Below are 18,106 nucleotides of genomic sequence, written 5' to 3' on the forward strand. Positions count from 1 at the left end.
GCCTGCCTCCCTAAAGAGAAGGAAACCACATATACACTCTGGGTGCTCCAGATAGGCTTCCAGCAACAGAAACTTTGCATTCAGCAACCTTCTGAACCCAAGGAAACTGATTCAGTGGCTCTACACTGGAAAACCAGTTTTGTGTACAAATTGTTCTCAGTAGATCAGATAGATGTCTCAGAAATTTATGTGAGTGACTGACTTGTCAAACATAATTTAACCAACAAATATGCCCATGGATAATTTCATTAAGAGAGTTTAGCGTAGACAGTTGGATATTACTGAAGCTTGGTTAATCTAGCATCTTGATCATGGGCAGGGAGCCCTTTCCAACTCAAGGCCGCATTCGGGGCAATCATCCAGGAGCCACACACAAAGAATAGGCTTGGCCTTGGTCAAAGGCAAAACTGTGCAGAGCAGCAGGTGCAAAGGTCATCTTAGTAAAGCAGGCTAATTTCTACAAGCTCTCACACCCCGCTCAGTCCTCCATCCAGGTAAGCAAGGAACATTATGACAATTCAAGGATGCATTCCAGCCAAGGAAAGACACTTAAGAAGGGTGCCAGAGCCAGTGAGTGTTGTGGCCTGGGGAAATATAAAAAGCCAAGAGGGCCACATTTGGCCCCAAGCCCTGAGGCTCTCCACTGCTGATCCAGAGGAAGTAATGGAAAACGTTTTTATTGATTTCTGTCAGTTGTGGATGCAGAATGCTGCACCTTCAATAACAAGTAAGCAAATAAACAACATAGTTAACAATCCTGCTTCTGGAACATGAGTGAATCAGGAACATTCATCCTAAAAACTGCCCTCCCACTTTCCAATCTGTACAACGCTGAATTAAGAATGGAATAAGCAAAGGAAACTGTTGAGGGTCCCAGATCTTTCGAAGTCTCACACCCCAACGCCTGTTTTCATAAGTAGAGCTACTAGCCCTCATGGTTATACTGTATAGGAAACAGCATGGAAATGGGAGGACTTTGCATACTTACTCTCCTTCACCCGCTCGGTGAATGCAATCTCTGCCACTGCACCCCGAATTGCATTTAAATCTAGTTAATCGATACCGCCTCCCCACCCACTTCAATTTCACCCTCCACCAGTTTCAACACCTTCTTCCACAAACTGTCCATAAGACCCACCCATTTCACGGCTCCCTCGTTTTCTTCAATGGCCACGCTTTCCTCTCCCCGCCTGCTTTCCCCACTGGGCAAAATTCCTATCCAACGGGAAACCAATATGTTAGACTCCCGCCCTTTTTAATCCTCTTTCTAATGGCTAGGGTAGGCCGTGGTCGCCTGTCCTTTCCCCTCAGTTTAGGGCGCTGGTCCCTCGCGCTGGCTGGCGGATACCACGTCGGATTCTGACTCCCCCTGCTCGGAATGCGGTAGTTGTTAAGGGGTGTTAAGGTTTTGCCTTGGGAAGCGGCCTCCGTGGGGTAGACCACTCGCGGTACCAGCTCTGAGAGGCTTCTGACAAGGCTCCAGGGGCACCAGGCCGCGTTTCCATGGCGACCACGAGAAGCCGCCGCCGCCGCCGCCGCCGCCGCCTGCGGGAAAGCTCTCGTGCTGCGCAGGTGGAAGGAAGAACGCCGCTAAGGCGCGCGGGGCCGAGAGCCCTGCTTGGGCATGGTCGAGATATTCTGCTGGTGAAGCGGCTCCACAGCCCCAAAGACTAGAATTGGCGGGAGCAGCGGATTCACGGGATCCTCACAGCCATCCGGAGCTGCGGACTCCGGCCACGTCCTGGAGGTGGTCTTCCCTTTCCGCAGGGATTGCGGCAACTGGGAAGTCATCCAGGCCTGCCGGGCCCAGCACAGCCAGAACCGCTTGCCCTGCAAAGGGAGGGGGAGCCTGGCTGCGGGAAACAACCCGGGGGTTTCCTCTGTTGGCAAGGGTTTCAGAAGCAAACCTTCCCAAACGAAGCTAGCGGCATTTGAAAACATCCTTGTGAAATCCTAAGCGCGATTATTAGGAGTGAGCCTCACTGACCACCATGCAACTTAATTCGGAGCGCAGATGCATAAGATTGCACAGTTACTGTGGAATGAGTTCTAGCCCCACACGTCAGCAGATAGGTGAAGTGGCTCCCTTCAGTTATCCTGTATCTGATAAAGGAGGACTTTAGACCACAAAAGTTTATGCTGCAACAAATGTCTTTGTCTTTAAGGAGTCACAAGACTATTTGTGTTTATGTTTGCTGTAACTGACTTGCGTTTGTTACAAGCAAAGGAAAAGGTCTGACAGACATGTTACCATCAGGCAAAACAGCCAACCAGCCACGAAAGGGTGGAACTGCAAAAACATGAGAGATCAAGCACCTGGCAGGCCACAGGACTGGTGAACTGCCTTTGTCTTTGCTTTTGCCGCTTATGGCAACAGCTCGACAAGATTCCGATCCTGCAATGAATGTGAATAAGTATGGTTCCAAGAGTAGAACTCCTTTGAACTGTGGTGTACATCCTGCTTCTTTTCTCTTACTTGGTTAATACTACCATCTAGCTCACTATAGAGGCACTACTGTCAGTTGGGCTGTGCTTCCTAGTCTGTGGTCCTTAGCACTGTCTTAGTTTTTTACACCCATCAATCCTAGAAATTGCTCTTTTGTAATCCAATCACAAAGTGATGGGTTGTTTTAGAAAGGAGGGCTTGACAGAAGCTGACATCTGCTTTGGAACTAGCATTATAAAAGCACTTCTGATTTTGGGAAGCCATGGGAATGTGGCTGGAACAAAGTATCTCCAGCTAACTCAGAAGTTACAATGGCCTGAGCTGCCTTATCTGATGACATCCTTCCAAACTAATTATGCCAACACTACAATCTCTTTTTTATAGATAGAAATTCAGTGCCCACCATGAGCAGAAAATTGTACATTTTTATATGTGCCAGTGGCATAGCGTGGGTTGTCAGCACCCGGGGCAAGGCAAGTAATTTGCCCCCCCCTAACCCGTGGATTTTAGCACTCGAGTGTGAGCGCCCCCCCCCCCGATGTTGTGCCCGGTGCGGCCGGCCCCCCTGCACCCTCCACGCTATGCCACTGATACGTGCTGCTCAGAGCCCTTGGAACTGGAGTAGGTGGGGAGGACTATCAATGCAAATACATTGATACATTTCTGTTGTACATTCACTGACTACGTGCCTGTTTGTTTCTCTTATCTTTCCCCAGGGATTCATTACAGCAGTGCCGTTACTGTTGATGAAGTAAAGGCCTTGGCTGCTTTGATGACATACAAATGTGCTGTAGTGGGTAAGTGTGCACCAAATGTGAAAAATACTAGGATGGGCTCAACAGGCTAGGAGGTGGCACTACTGTAATACCGTATGGATGAGATACTCAGAAGAGTTAATGCATATCTCAGAAAAACAGTATGCAGTGCTTCTCAGACACTTTGAACCGGGACCCCTCTACAACATATATATACATATATATTTTATATTTCATATTTAATGTCAGTATAAATATGCAATGTGTATTTGAATAGAATTTACATATATTTTTGGAGGAAGGGAGGAAGCCTATCTCCAAAAGTTCATATAACTGTAACGGTGTGCTGTTAGCCCAGTGAAAGAAAGTTATTTCTTGTATGACACACCCTGGAATATGCTGGGACCAACAGTTTTAGAAGCATTGTATTATGTACTTAAAGTACACAATAAAAGTGTCTTTGTTGGCATTTCTTGAATTGATGGAGATGATGAAAACAGGACAGAATGAAATGGAGAGAAGAATGTTGGAGGAAATTACCTCTGGCTTCTATCTTTTGCTTTTCTCTGCTACACATTTTATTAAGTTTGTAGCCCACATGAGCATAAGAAGCTGCCTTATACCAAGTCAGACTATTTTCTCAGCTCGCTGAGTACTATCTGCTCTTAACTGGCAGAGCTCCCTAGGTGTCAAACAGAGGTCTTTCCCATCTGTACCCAAGGAAAATAAAGTCCCAGGAACAAATACTTTGTCCCCATATCTATCTGAGCAATACCATCCTGGAGCCAACAATATCAGCCATACAATCAATGACTTATTCACATGCATGTGTTCTAACATAATATACACTGGCATCTTTCAACAATGCCTTTTTGCCATCTACATAAGTCGAACAGGTCTGTTCTCAAGGCAAGAGGATAAAAGGATACAAATTGAATGTTAAGAATGGTAACTGGTATCCAATGTGAAGTCAGCAAAATCCTGGGAATCATTATAAAAGTTATTCAGGGCGTGTGCCTGGTTCGGTAACTTCATTAGACCTCTGACAAAGTGAGTGTTGGCTATTTGCAGTACGGTAGCGCTGCAGAGAGCTTGCTGGGGAGACCATGCATTAAAAAGAAAGGGACTCAAAAATAACTTAAACAAGGTTTTAATTACAAAAACAAAAACTCCTTATACACTAAATACATTAACAACAAACCAGACCCAACCACCAACCCATCCCCCAGGGTAATGGGAAAGCTAGGTGCTGCTCCTTATATACTACACCCAAATGCTGACACACCTTAATCAAATACAACTCAGCAGCACCTGCTATGTTTCACAGCTGTAAAGCTGGGTCTTGTTATCTTGCTCAGGCCCTTGCTCCGGCCCCTTAAAGACATACACATCAGGTGGAACAATGATGAACCTTTACATTTAAAGTAACCATTCAACATTTCCCCTGCGGTTCATCATTGTGGAACAAAAACATAAAGCATACTTTGTACATGTTTTTCATGTGTAACCTTTGGAAGTGCTTTAGTAAAAATGTCCGCAATTTGATTGTCACCTGGAACATATTGAAATACAATCATTTCATCCTCAATCAGTTTCTTTACAAACTGTAAACGTAATCTTAAGACTCTAGTGCGCTGCGTATTGGTTTCTGTACACAGGATAGCCAAGTCCACTCTGGGAATCAAGGTAAACCTTTACTGGTAGTGTTACTTGCATCTGTAGGTCTGCAAATACTTGCAGATACCATTCTACATCACGAGTGGCCTGAACGCATGCACATAATTCACTCTCGGTTATGGAGAGACAAATAATGGTTTGTGTCTGGGACTTCCATTCAAATGGACAACCGTTATAACAAAACACCATACCAGACACACCCCTGCAATTATTTTGTTCCACTGCATGAGATGCATCACAGAAAATTTCAAAACCTTTGTCAATACATGTTGTAAACTGCAACCTATAATGTTTGGTATGTTTAAAGGTACATTAACACTCTCTTAAGTGCAGAGAAACATTGCGTAGTGGGCTTTTCCACATTGTGATGCATCTTTTAACAAAAGCTTAACTGTTTCATATTTTACGCTTGGTGAATAACACAAATCATAATCTTCGCCTGAAATTTGTTGAAAACCTCTAGCAACTAATATTGCCTTGTACCTTACAACTTCATTTTTGTCATTCATTTTAACTCTATAAACCCATTTTGAATCAATAAGTCTCATATCTGGGGTTTGTGGTACAAGAGACCAAGTGTTATGCTCTTTTAAAGAAGCTATCTCAGAGTTCATAGCTTTATACCAATTTACAGCTTGGTGCTTAGGTAAATTCTGATCATTATAGCTTTTTGGCTCAAAAACTGCCTTATTGGCATACACAGTATTAAAATGTTCATCTGCAAATCGTCGTGGCTTCTGCCTCTTTCTATCTGAACGTCTCAGTCCGGAAGGAGAGTCAGACTCCTCAGACTTAATGGGACTAAGTGAACTACTAGTTTCAGGTTGTAAATCATCATTGTCAGATTGAAGAGATGCCTGTGGGCTAAGCTCACGGTCAGAAAACTCAAGAGAATCTAACCTCCCCTCGGGTGCCTGTGACTTTAAATCATCAAACAAATTATCAGATTCAACAGGCTTTTTGTCTTCTTCAGTTAATTCAGAAGCACTATTATTCCCTGCTGCTGCTTCTTCCTCTTCTTCCTCAGTATTATCTATACCATCAGTATCTTGGAAAACAGCAACTCCATTCCAATTTACAGTTTGTATCATGCTTCTAGTAATATGAAATTTGCCAGTTGTTGGTATGTAAATTCTGTACGCCCCCTGCTGGTAGCCCATTAATTTTCCCTGAACACTATGCTCACCCAATTTCTGCTTAGCGGGATAATGCATAATTACATCTGAACCCCAAATGCGTAGGTATTTCAGATTAGGGCGTTTTTTAAACAGCTTCTCATAGGGGGTGACATCTAAACCAGAATGATAACTGCAATTTCTAACATAACAAAATGCATTAAGCGCTTCAGCCCAAAAGTCTTTGGGCAGATTAGCATCGTGCAGATAAGTTTTAACCCCTGCTTGCAGGTCACACTGCACAACTTCAACGAGCCCATTTTGCCAGGGACTTCGAGGGCAAGATAACTCATGAGTAGTCCCCTGCGCTTCCAGGAATTTCTCAAAATCCTCAGAAACAAATTCCCCGCCCCGGTCAGAAAACAGGTTCTTAATTGGTTTGTTAAAGTGCGTTTTTACCCAGTTGCAAAAACCTTTGTACTTCTCAAATGCTTGTGACTTTTCAGCTATTGCATAAGTCCAACAGTATCTACTATACTGGTCTATCAGGGTAAGCCAGTACTTAGAACCTCCTAATGATGGTGGGAGTGGCCCAACTAAGTCACAATGTACACGCTCAAATGGCTCAGTTACTTTCCTATCTGAGCACCTACCCTTGTGTGCAACCTTAATCTTATTCTTGCAACAGGATAAACATTGCATAAAGAATTTACATGGTTTTAAGTTGAGGCCATTAACAATATTCTTTGTCTTAATTACATCAGCAAAACTCAGGTGTCCCAGAATTCTGTGCGCCTCATGGATACACCCAGAATGTGGCCTTACATTCCTCAACCCCTGGCTTGACTGTGCTGTTCTGCAATTTATAGGCAATTGGGAGTAGGTGCGAAAATACAGTCTATATAAACCATCAGATTCCCGGGCATATAATAGACGTTTGTTCCCATCGAAAAACTCACACATTGAATTTAAGAAACGCACAGTTATGCCTTGATGAGCAAAGCTCCTTACTGACAATAAATTCTCCACTGACGGGCAGTAAATGCAGTTCGTTATTGTAATGTTTAAAGAGTCAAGTTTAACAGTACCCCTGCCAAGCGACTGCAAGACTTGTGAATTGGCTAAATGTACATTACCAATTTCCTCTTCGAAAGAAATAAACAAGCTTCGATCATTGCAAACGTGTTGAGATGCTCCTGAGTCCACAATAAAAGAATTCCACTTGGCACCTTTAAATCTTTTACGATCTGTTATCCGAGCATGAAAAGCTCGCGGCTCGTTTCTGTCTCTACGATGTTGGCTGCTGAGATGACAACCGTGACTGACGAACAGAAACAGGCTTGGGGGTACTTTGCTTTCTTTTGGCTCTGCAGTCCTTTGCAAAATGTCCCTGCTTTTTGCAGAACCAACAACGCTTTGCAGCTTTAAATGCAGTTGTATCACCACAAGTTTGCATATGGCGTTCCTCATTACTTCTGGAAATAGGAGTGCTTATGGCACAAGCCTCCCTTCTATCCAACTCGCCCATTAATCTTGCCGTTACCCCTTCCACAGTTAATTGTGCTGGTGGAACGGCAGATATCTGGCTAGCTATACCATCAAAGTCCTCGTTAAGGGAACAAAGAATGATAAAAACATACTGAATATCAGGCATGTCCATGTCCCTTCTAACTAATTCGCCGCGTATTGCCTCCAGACATCTCAAATGTGCTGCCAAATCACCACCAGGCTGCAACTTTGTCTGGTACAGCTGCTTGAAAAACATCAATGCAGATGCTGACTCTTTTCTAACATGCACTGCTGCAAGACTGTCCCACATTTATTTGGTAGTTTTCTTATTTCTTATATAAACTACTTGCTGGTCGCTAACTGCCAAATTAATTATCGCCCTGGCTTTTGCATCTCCTTTTGACCAAGCATTAGTTACAGGGTCAGGAGGGTCATCAGTTACATAGGTCCATACTTCTCTAGAGGTCAAAAGCGCCTCCACCCGAAAAGACCATAAACTATAGTTCTCATCTGTTAGCTGTGGGAAGACCAGAGCCTTCTCAGCTTCAGGAACCCGGTCAACCATTTTGGAAATCTTCCAGACCCACAGAAACTATGCTAACAGGAGAAGGAGTTTTCAAACCTTTCTCAGAGTCCAAAAATATGCAGTCATCCACTCAGCAGCTGGGCCCATAACCAAAGATGTTGGCTATTTGCAGTATGGTAGCGCTGCAGAGAGCTTGCTGGGGAGACCATGCATTAAAAAGAAAGGGACTCAAAAATAACTTAAACAAGGTTTTAATTACAAAAACAAAAACTCCTTATACACTAAATACATTAACAACAAACCAGACCCAACCCCCAGGGTAATGGGAAAGCTAGGTGCTGCTCCTTATATACTACACCCAAATGCTGACACACCTTAATCAAATACAACTCAGCAGCACCTGCTATGTTTCACAGCTGTAAAGCTGGGTCTCGTTATCTTGCTCAGGCCCTTGCTCCGGCCCCTTAAAGACATACACATCAGGTGGAACAATGATGAACCTTTACATTTAAAGTAACCATTCAACAGTGAGTTGTGGCCTATGAAAGCTTTTGTAACCAATTACTATATTTGTACTGTGTTTTTCTTCCAAGGAACTCAGGACGGGATTCACTATTCCCCCCACCCACCCACGTTTTACGCTCGCAACAACTCAATGAGGTAGGTTAGGCTGAAATACAGCAGGTAGCCAAGAGTCAGCCTGTGTGCTTTATAGCTGGCTGAAGAGGGGATTTGAACCTGATTGCTGAAATCCTGGATCAATACGTGATTGCTATTCTGTGTCTTGGGTGCTACAGCATTCTTGTTTATGCTGCAACAGAATAACATAGCTATCCCTCTGGACTCCACAAAATTATTTGTTGTTGTTGTTTGTGGCATCATTAAGTGAATAATACTAACATTTTGTTTGGTGGGTGGTGGACTCTTGGATACCAGCTTTTCATCAGAATGTGTATCCTGCTAACACATTTGTTTGTGCAGGTTTAGGAGATGGCAGCCTGCCAGTTTCCCTTCAATCCTGGAGAAATACGTTTGTCCCCTAAGCAATCCTTCCCTCAGGTTAAAAAACTTGGCTAGCTGTTCATGTACCAGAAACCGTGTCTAAGTCACCTCTATTGAATTAAGTTTGCTGAGCAATCCCCCAAGGAATACTTTGCTTACTCTAATTAACTTGCCAAGAAAATTAAACTAAGAGGGGAAGCCCTCTGGTCCTCGGGGAATGTTGTCTTTGTGAATTGTTTTTCCTTGCCCAATAAATCAAGTTTAAATTTTCCTCGAAGAAATCAGCTGAGGCAGCTGAGGCAGGAGCTGAACTCTGAGCTCCAGGGGGGAGAACTCAGCTACTGCGTATGCATTCTGTATTCATCTTTCACCTATTTATTCTTGGCAGTTAACCTGGAACGGGTTGTGCTGTCAGTTTGGCTGTTGTCTTGACTGTAGCTCTCATCCTAAGGGAACACTCTTACCAAAGTTGTCATGTTTGGTTTTCGGTGCTCCTGTGGATTTTTCCTTGGAAAAGTTCGTTCATACAACTGATATTTTGATGAAAGCAGGGGCAGACTTTGATAATCTTTTGCAATGTGGTGCCCTGTGCGAGGCCAAAATTTAGTGCCCCCAAATGAATCTTCTCAAACTTACACCCCCTTGGGCTCAATGCCTGTGGAGGGGAACCATCCACACTGCCCTAAATCCAGTGCTGGTGAAGAGAAAGTTAAAATGTTAGATGATACAAGTGGTTTGGATATGGGCCCTTCTGTAAACAATAGCAGAAAGGAAACACTGTCCACTTATGGGACAAAGGACAAGCCTTTCTGAGCAATTCAAAGGTTATCATTTTAAGACATTGGTTCAGTGGAAGGTTAATCGCTTTTTTCCTACTGTTAGGCATCCCTAAAACTCCTGCCTTGGATGTCAGGCTAGACAAACTGAAGTGTGTTTCTCACTCCACAATCATGGCACTATAGTTGAATTTCGGAAGCTTAGAAGCTTGAAAGCAGCATCCTCAATGTGCCTTGCAATATCCTCATCTCGGCTACTATTGAGAAACAACTTACAATGGAGAATGCTCCTCGTTTGACCAGACTGATGTGCTTATATGCATTTATTAAGCATGCAGCAAGTGTATGTCAATATTCTGACTAGGTAGTAGCTGACTGATCAAATCCACTCTTTTTATATTGGGTGAGCTTCCTAACAGAAGCATCTCACTGGGGCAGAGCAGCTGTGCTAGCTTCCTGTCAGGTAGGTCCTTGCTGCTCGCCTGGAAGGAGGCGGTGAGGTAGTAGACAGGTTGGCATGATGCAAATGCGCCAGAAGAAGCACTGAATTGGCTCCGCTAGTATGTTTGCACAATGCAGCTCTGCAATTTCTGCCCTTTCCCAGATGTGCTGGGAAGCTAGTTTTCCAAGCAAGCCACTTCTGTTCTCTAATGCACAAAGCTGGCAAAAGGAGAAAAATTGTAGTGTGTTCAGGTTTGCAAGCAACCAGTTTTCCCTGTACGAAAATATCCCTAGCAACGGATCACAAGTGATTTATTCTGGAGGCTCTTGAAGCAATCTAACCAAGAGCTGCCAGAACTAGAACTGGAAATGCATGGATCTTTCTCTTAGAGATGCAATAAGTAACATGATGGGACTCTTCAGTTCTGGGACTGAGTCAAGCAGGAACATGTAGAATAGCTTTTATTTTTTACTTACTTTTTTCCTCATCTCAGCATTGTTTGCAACATTATGACAATAACAGTGAGTAAAAGATTAGGCTCTGCCCAATCCGTGTGCGGAGAGAAATTACAGAGTCTGAATATCCGGTTATGGGTTGCTAAACACTTTGAGTTCTTATCTGTGCTGCAGAACATATGTGACAGCAGATTACAGCTAATGAAAATGTGGCCCCATAATCATAGGAGATACAGTGGTACCTCAGGTTAAGTACTTAATTCGTTCCGGAGGTCCGTTCTTACCTGGAAACTGTTCTTAACCTGAGGTACCGCTTTAGCTAATGGGGCCTCCCGGTGCCGCAGCGCCACTGCCACACGATTTCTGTTCTCATCCTGAAGCAAAGTTCTTAACCCGAGGTACTATTTCTGGGTTAGTGGAGTCTGTAACCTGAAGCGTCTATAACCTGAGGTACCACTGTATATGGGCCCTACAAGGTCTCCCCTGTTTGAGACAATCTTGGAATTTTGATGGGGATGTGTGTGTTGGGCATACTATTCTCCATGACATTCCTCCTCCATTTAAAATATGTAGTTCAGTGCAGTCTTCTGTATATAAATTTCACCTAGTCCTTAGAGCAGTGGTTCTCAAACTCCCCTGCCCAAACCATTTCCAAATTGCTGGGCATCTTGGCTTAATGATTTTTCTACCTCTTTTAGCATTTTTTATTTGCCGTGCTAGACACTGTATGGTTTTCAATTTTATTTTTACTGCTGATTTTATTACTTAGATATTGTATTGCAATTACAATAAAATAAAATACAATTGAAGAAATAAAAGCAATACAAATACAACTAAAAACCATACAGTAGTTTTTTTTCTTATAGGGTGCCTCAGAGAAAGGAATTGTACACTCAGGATTAGCTTTCACCATGGAATGTTCAGTCAAGGTAGGTGTCTATTCACTCAATATTTTTCTCTTTTCACTATTTTCACAGGACAAGCCATCACTATCCTACAGATACCTCTCTAATATCCTTCTCTATTCTTCTATAACATTCATTATAATATCATCAGAATAGTGCTCATTGGCATTAATTCCTTGTAACCCACCATTTTTAAAGTTTTGGCTTAGGACAAGAGTACCGCGACATGCTAATTTCTATTTATGTTTTATCTTCTAGAAAATCATGGGTGCAGCCACAAGGTATAACATAGACTTGGACTGTTGCCTGTTACTGCGCCGTTGAAAAAGTCTTTTAAGGTTTACAGTGAGTCAAGTTTCACTTCTTGAGACTACCATCCTATTGACCTTCTGTCTGTTGCTTGAAGAGGAAAAAGTGTGTGTTACCTGTGAGAAGTTAGAACATCACAGTGAGCGAAGAGACCTGAGGTGTCGCTGTGAATTTCTGGAAGCTTTCCCTTCTGTTTACATCTTACTCCTCCCTTTCCTGTTCCCAATTTCCTTGATATTTATTTGGAGAGCTGTTCTTTTTTAGACCTGTAGATGGTGCCAGCCGTTTGGAGAAGCTGTTGATTTACTGAATTATACACTGTAGCTGTTCAAATTAACCATCTGTTAGAGTTTAATGTCTTATTCTTTTATTTCATGTGGCTTGCCTTTACCACATGCTTGGAATGCCCTGATCTCCTTGTTTCAGGGTTATGTCCATATTGTAGCTAGCTCAATATTTGGTCCTAAACCTTTAATTGTTTCTTGGACTGTGGTAATGGTGCTTTTCCGTCTGTTCAGTGGCCTCTCCTGCAGATGAGAACCATCTTTGCAAGTGAATCTACTTTATTTCTTCCTGCCATAAAGGAGAGATCCTGAGTTTGTGCACACATTTTATTGCAGGCTTGTCCTAGCAAGCATTATCTGCACTATTCTCCCCATATACATACTCTATTTAAATGCCACAATAGAAAATCCACACTAATGTTTTCTATTCTCTCTTGGGTTGCACCCTAGTTGTGGTGTACCCTTCATTTGCATTCCTAGTACCTGAATCTCTTTTTTCCACAGCTATACTAAAGGCTTGCTGTTTCCTGAGTCACAGCATTTTCTCAGAATATGTTAGTAAATCTCCACATACTCTTGCTTGATACAAGATACTAAGCCTACCTTCCTGTTGTCAGAATCTCAATTAGAACAATCAAGTTACTGTTCCTCACCCACTTCCAGCAGAGCTCCAGAATCAGTCACACCTTTGGTTTTAACCTATGTCCATCCTGATAGCTGGCCAGAGGACACCTTACTGCATTTTTTGTCTTAACAACATTTGAAGGGTTGGAGAGCTCTTGGTACAGGTTGTATGTATTGGTACCCAAAGCTCTGGATAAGAAAAGAAGATCTTAGCCTTGGCTCTATGAGCATCAGTATACTTGTGTGGCTGTGGGGTCTTTAATGGCATATTCTTTACTGGTGAGGCTGCTTGCTCAAAAGGATTGAATTTGTTGCAAGTATGCTTGCAAGGCTGGGTGAATAGGTGCCAATGAAGTGTTTGTCCCGAAACAACATCACACATGTGTAGTCTAGTCAGCCTGCTGAAGTTACTATTGTTTGTACAATGATATCCAGTCAGTTTGCCTGTTGACTGAAGCTGTTTCTCATATTGCGGTAGGCTTAGGACGCAGCAAAAGCCAGAGGCAGCTATGGCACCCTGTAACTGTGATTCAGGGAGGATGAATGACAAGAAAGAGGAACCTCTGCTTCGTGACAGACCTGCTGCTCCTAGACAATGGGGATTGGACGTTTGGAAAAGATTCACATTGTAACTGTGATATATTGTCTTTTGGTTTACCAGTGATGTGAAGATTATTGGCCCTATGGAACAGTTCAGCTTTTAAAACCTACTCTGAAAGATTGTCATCCCAGTATTGCTCTTCTAACAAATTTATTGGCTGGAATTTTAACTCACTACTTGCTAATTACTTATGGTGTTTCTGTCCATCCATGTTGTTGGTTCAAGTTTAACTTTGTTTCATACTGGATGGGCACTTCTCATCATCACAGTTTTAAATGGTGACTGATAGGAATGCCACATATGCCATAGGTAATGTCAAATTTGGGCCGTATCGCTTTGAGCTTTACTGTACTGGACAGCTCCTCCTCTCTCCCAGCTGGCACATAGTTTTTCTGTACATTGTCACCTGCAGTTATCCAGCTTCAGCCTTACACACTGGATTGAAGAGCTGTTGTTTGGAGCAGATTAGCAATATCATATGCTCACTAGAGAGCGGGGGAGGTTATTTTTGAACCATGGAGCTAGTCTTGTGAATGTTTTAGCATCTATGTTATGATTGCAGATTAGCATGATTTGGACAGGCTTGATTTTTTTCCCCATATGGACTTAGGTTGGACTGGGCTGTGATTGGATGTATTGAATAATTCTGAAAACACTGGGATGCCCATAAAAATTCCATTGTGAGATAACTACAAGAATTCACTTCACTGTGGAGGAAAATGTTTGCATATGAATCCTTACTTCTGTACATCTATCCTCAGTTCTTTATTGAACCCTTTTCAATACATCTGCAATCTCTTTGGAACGTGAACATAAGATTGAGTGGCTAGTGGAGACCTTAGTATCAGTTTACTTCATGATTTTACTGAAATTAAGCATTCTGTGCTAATCTGAATTTCAGCAGATTTGGCTGGCTGGTCACAAGCCTTGTCACGTTTTAGCGGCTTGGGGCCTATTTAATTGGTAGCAGGTGTGCCAGGTTCTGCTGCTTGCTGAAAAGGTTTGCGCTTGTCTGCTGCGTTTCTTATGGTAAAGCTGGAGGAAGAATCCTTTCCAGCAGATTCAGTGAATACATCACTGGGAAACAACCAGTGCTTCTGGTGACATGCACCCTCCATACAACTTGGAGTGTTGGGAAGAAGTGTTGTTTGCTGTCGCCCTGAGCTTAACTGCTCAGTCATGCTGCAGAAATCACCCCAGAAAGACATTGCAGTCAGCATGGCAAATGGCTTAGTGCAGGAGGAGGCACTGTTGACTGCCTCACTGCTGCTGGTTTGTGTGCTGGGAATGCACCACACTGGCTAATAAGAAGTTTTTGGCTAATGTGCCAGAACTGGAATCTGAATCCAGATGTTCCTTGCATGATGTTCCTTGCATGATTTGGACCAAGAACAGCTTTCATGGACTGGAGTCTCTTCATCTTGCTTAGGAACAATATTTTCTAGGATTATTCTCAGCTACCAGGCAGCTGTATTAATCGTTTTGGATATTGATATGCATAGTGATGTGATATTTATTTATACAGCAGCATCAGTGGTAGGATGCTTTAAGAGTAATGATCGCAAAAGACCTGGAAATAATATTCCAAGAAATGAATGTATAGAATTTCCATTGTTTGAAGTCTTCAAATGAAATATGAATCAATCTATTAATCTTAGGGATGTTTGCAAACCATCACTTTATTCACCTAGTCCCTGTAAAAACATTGGTTAGCTCTTTATGTATGTTTGCATTCTCTCTAATATAGTTCCTTGTTCAAACACCTTCACATTGGCCTTAAAAATCCAGAATTGCTTTTTGAGATGGACTCTGCATATAACCATAGTGAGGCTATACAGTGTGCCTTTTTTCCAGCCAAAAGCTTAGTAGGAAAGCAGACTTGGTAGACTCAACCCTCTTCCCACAATAAACTAATACTGGCATCATTAGTTCAGACTTTCCTCCTTTGCTTGTGACCTTGCTTTGCAATCTGGGCAGCTTGGCTCTGGTTGCTCTCCAACAGGGATTGCTTTTCTACTAATAGAAGCAAAGTATCAGGCCACTTTCAGTCTGATAGATCAGGCTGTCGTTGCAGATGTCAAATTAGTTAATGCCACTTGAACCTAAACTTTCTTTGGGCTGAAGAACAAAGCAAACCCTTTCTTCCCTCCAGGTAGACTTCTTTCTAGCAGTGTCCCATCCCAGTTGCCTGTAGAATGGAAAACGGGAAGCAGCTAGTGTCAGAATAGGCAAGATATGAGGTAGCTTCTCGGCTGCGCATTATGTGTGTCTGAATTTCTGCAATTCTGTGTGCTGGCCATTCAGTGCACAGGGAACCAGACTTATATGTAAGTTTGTGCATTCTGTAAAAGTTCTTAATAACTATGGATTTTCACTGTGCTTGAAGTCATCTATTGGTATGCTAGCAGTGTGCAGTATTAACATGTATTTGTATCTTAGAGCAATTTACAAATATACTCTATCAAGGCCATGAACTTACTGCCCGTTAGTTAAGAACTCTGCTAATGCTCTTCCTCCTTTCGTGGTACAATGAAATTGTACAGGTACTCTTCTCCGCTGCTTTTTATCCAAGGGTGTTTTTTCTGAACACCTATAGGGCTCAGAAAAAAAAAAACCAGATCGCGTAAATGGACTTGGAGCGGGAGCAGACAAGAAGGTATTACCTCTGTAGCAATGTATCTGGCAGTGACTGTAACATTTTGTTAACATGCTCATTTACGGCACTACTTGCAGTATGCATTTTTTGCTGAATGGCTGTAAGCTTGTCTAGACACTGTGCTTGTTACAAGGATTGGCATTCCCACAGCAACTTTCCCACTCTTATCGTTTAAATTAGAACAACTCACAGCATGAGTCACCACCCTTCACATTGTGAGTTTTCCTACCCTGTGATCTACATCAATGGCCTTCACTGTGGGCGCCAATTTTTTCCAATTCTCAGAATGTAGTATTTTTGCTTCATTCTTCTTCCCATACTACATATTATGACCATTGTTAGCAAATCACTAATAAATGGGAAAATATACCGTAGGTATTATCAGCACAGATACTGAATGAATGAAGGAAATTATATTTCTGGTCTCTTAGGAGTATTTTATTCAGTGTTTTATCTGATGGTCTTAGGGGTTGAGTTATGCAGATAAACTGACTTCATTTGAAAAAATGCATAAAATACAGTAGTTCTAAGTGTGAAATTACGCATTTGGAAATGTTTACTGGGGACATCACCCAGGTAGCTTGATATTAAATTTCTTTTATGTATGCATGTGTGCCACCACTATGACCGTGCTGTATGTGCATCAGACAAATTTGTGGGTGCTTTACTGAAAACCACAGTTAATAGCTGTGAACTGTTACACAGCACATTAAGCCAATAATCAACATAGCATGTACTAAGTAAAGCCAGGCCTCATTAGAGTGTTTGAAAGCTCTGAAAAAATGTGGACTGCTATATGTGCAGGAACTGGTAAAATCAAAATAAGAGGTTGGAACATGGGCCATGGTGGAAGAGACTTAGACATGTTTATCCAGAAGACCTTTGCTATTGATAAGGGGCATAGCGTTAGGTTGGTTCTAATATTTGTGTGTTTTATTTAAAAGGTTTTTAATATATATGGCTAGAGATTTGTGCAATCTCTAATAGACCAAAACAATGCAAAAATTGTCTGCCTCCAGAAGCCTTTTCTAAGATTTATTGTAGCAATGATACCAGTGTTGGCTGGGCAGCTTAGCAGAGATTAACCATCACAGAAGAGAGCCCATACTTGAAAAGGATGCATCCAACAAAACTGTGTTATATTAAACATCTTTCAATTTTCAGAAGCACAGAATTTATTCCCTCTGTTGCAGCCTGCCTGAACAACAGCTTTTGAGTGGGCATTTCAATTTTCCCAAATGTACAGAGAGGTACATTGAATACCTTACTCAGCAAGAGTTGTACATCCTGTCTTCCCTCATCTGCTACATGGACAGCACTGCACTTGAACATGTAGTAATTAGTGCCTGAAACACTCTCAGCAGCTGCCTTAGTGTTAGGTTCACTAGATGTAAAGATTGAAAAGGTTCCTGTATCTTTTTAAGTACTGATGTGTAAGAGACCAAATTTTGGCAGGTGCAGCTTAACCTAAGAGCCTTGCAGGTGCAGGGCCTGAGGCAAATCACACTGTGTAGGCTCCCCTTCTGCTTTCATTTCCCAGTATCTCTGACACTCCTCCTCTTCATGGTGATGGTGCAGTGACCCCTCCAGACGAACATTTTGCTGCTGCTGTAGCGGTGGCTGTGCCAGCGAGTTAGTCTTCTTCCACATCCTACCTCCCAGTGTTGCTCTTGGGAGGTGGCAGTCCTGGTCCAGGCAGTAGAACTGCTGGCACCAGGCCTGGGGAGGTTGTCCTGGCCTTGAGACAACTCTGCCTGGTCCATCAGACTAAAGGTTTATCTATCCAGCATCCTGCAATCTTCAGTGGACAAGTAGTCTCCTTGTGGGAACCTACAAGCAGTACACAAAGGCAATAACCCTCCCCCCATAGTGGGTGGCACTGTGGGTTAAACCACAGAGCCAAGGGCTTGCTGATCAGAAGGTTGCGGTTTGAATCCCCGCGATGGGGTGAGCTCCTGTTGTTCGGTCCCTGCTCCTGCCAACCTAGCAGTTCAAAAGCACGTCAAAGTGCAAGTAGGAAGTGC

At 42.7% G+C, this 18,106-nt stretch overlaps 1 long non-coding RNA gene across 4 annotated transcripts; it reads left to right on the forward strand.

The window, feature by feature from the left end:
- Positions 1-1,139: 1,139 nt before the first annotated feature.
- Positions 1,140-17,975, forward strand: LOC310838725. 4 transcript variants are annotated; one of them, XR_014561135.1, is made up of 5 exons: positions 1,760-2,414; positions 3,163-3,243; positions 11,570-11,632; positions 11,867-11,953; positions 17,127-17,975. It is a non-coding gene; the product is annotated as an uncharacterized lncRNA (long non-coding RNA). The 4 variants fall into 4 exon arrangements; XR_014561136.1 differs by lacking the exon at positions 17,127-17,975 and adding an exon at positions 8,622-8,688 and having other exon boundaries at positions 11,867-12,254; XR_014561134.1 differs by lacking the exons at positions 1,760-2,414; positions 17,127-17,975 and adding an exon at positions 1,140-1,747 and having other exon boundaries at positions 11,867-12,254.
- Positions 17,976-18,106: the final 131 nt, after the last annotated feature.

This window comes from Podarcis gaigeae (genome assembly GCF_964106915.1).
Source record: "Podarcis gaigeae genome assembly, chromosome: 2".
Classification (NCBI taxonomy): Eukaryota; Metazoa; Chordata; class Lepidosauria; order Squamata; family Lacertidae; genus Podarcis; species Podarcis gaigeae.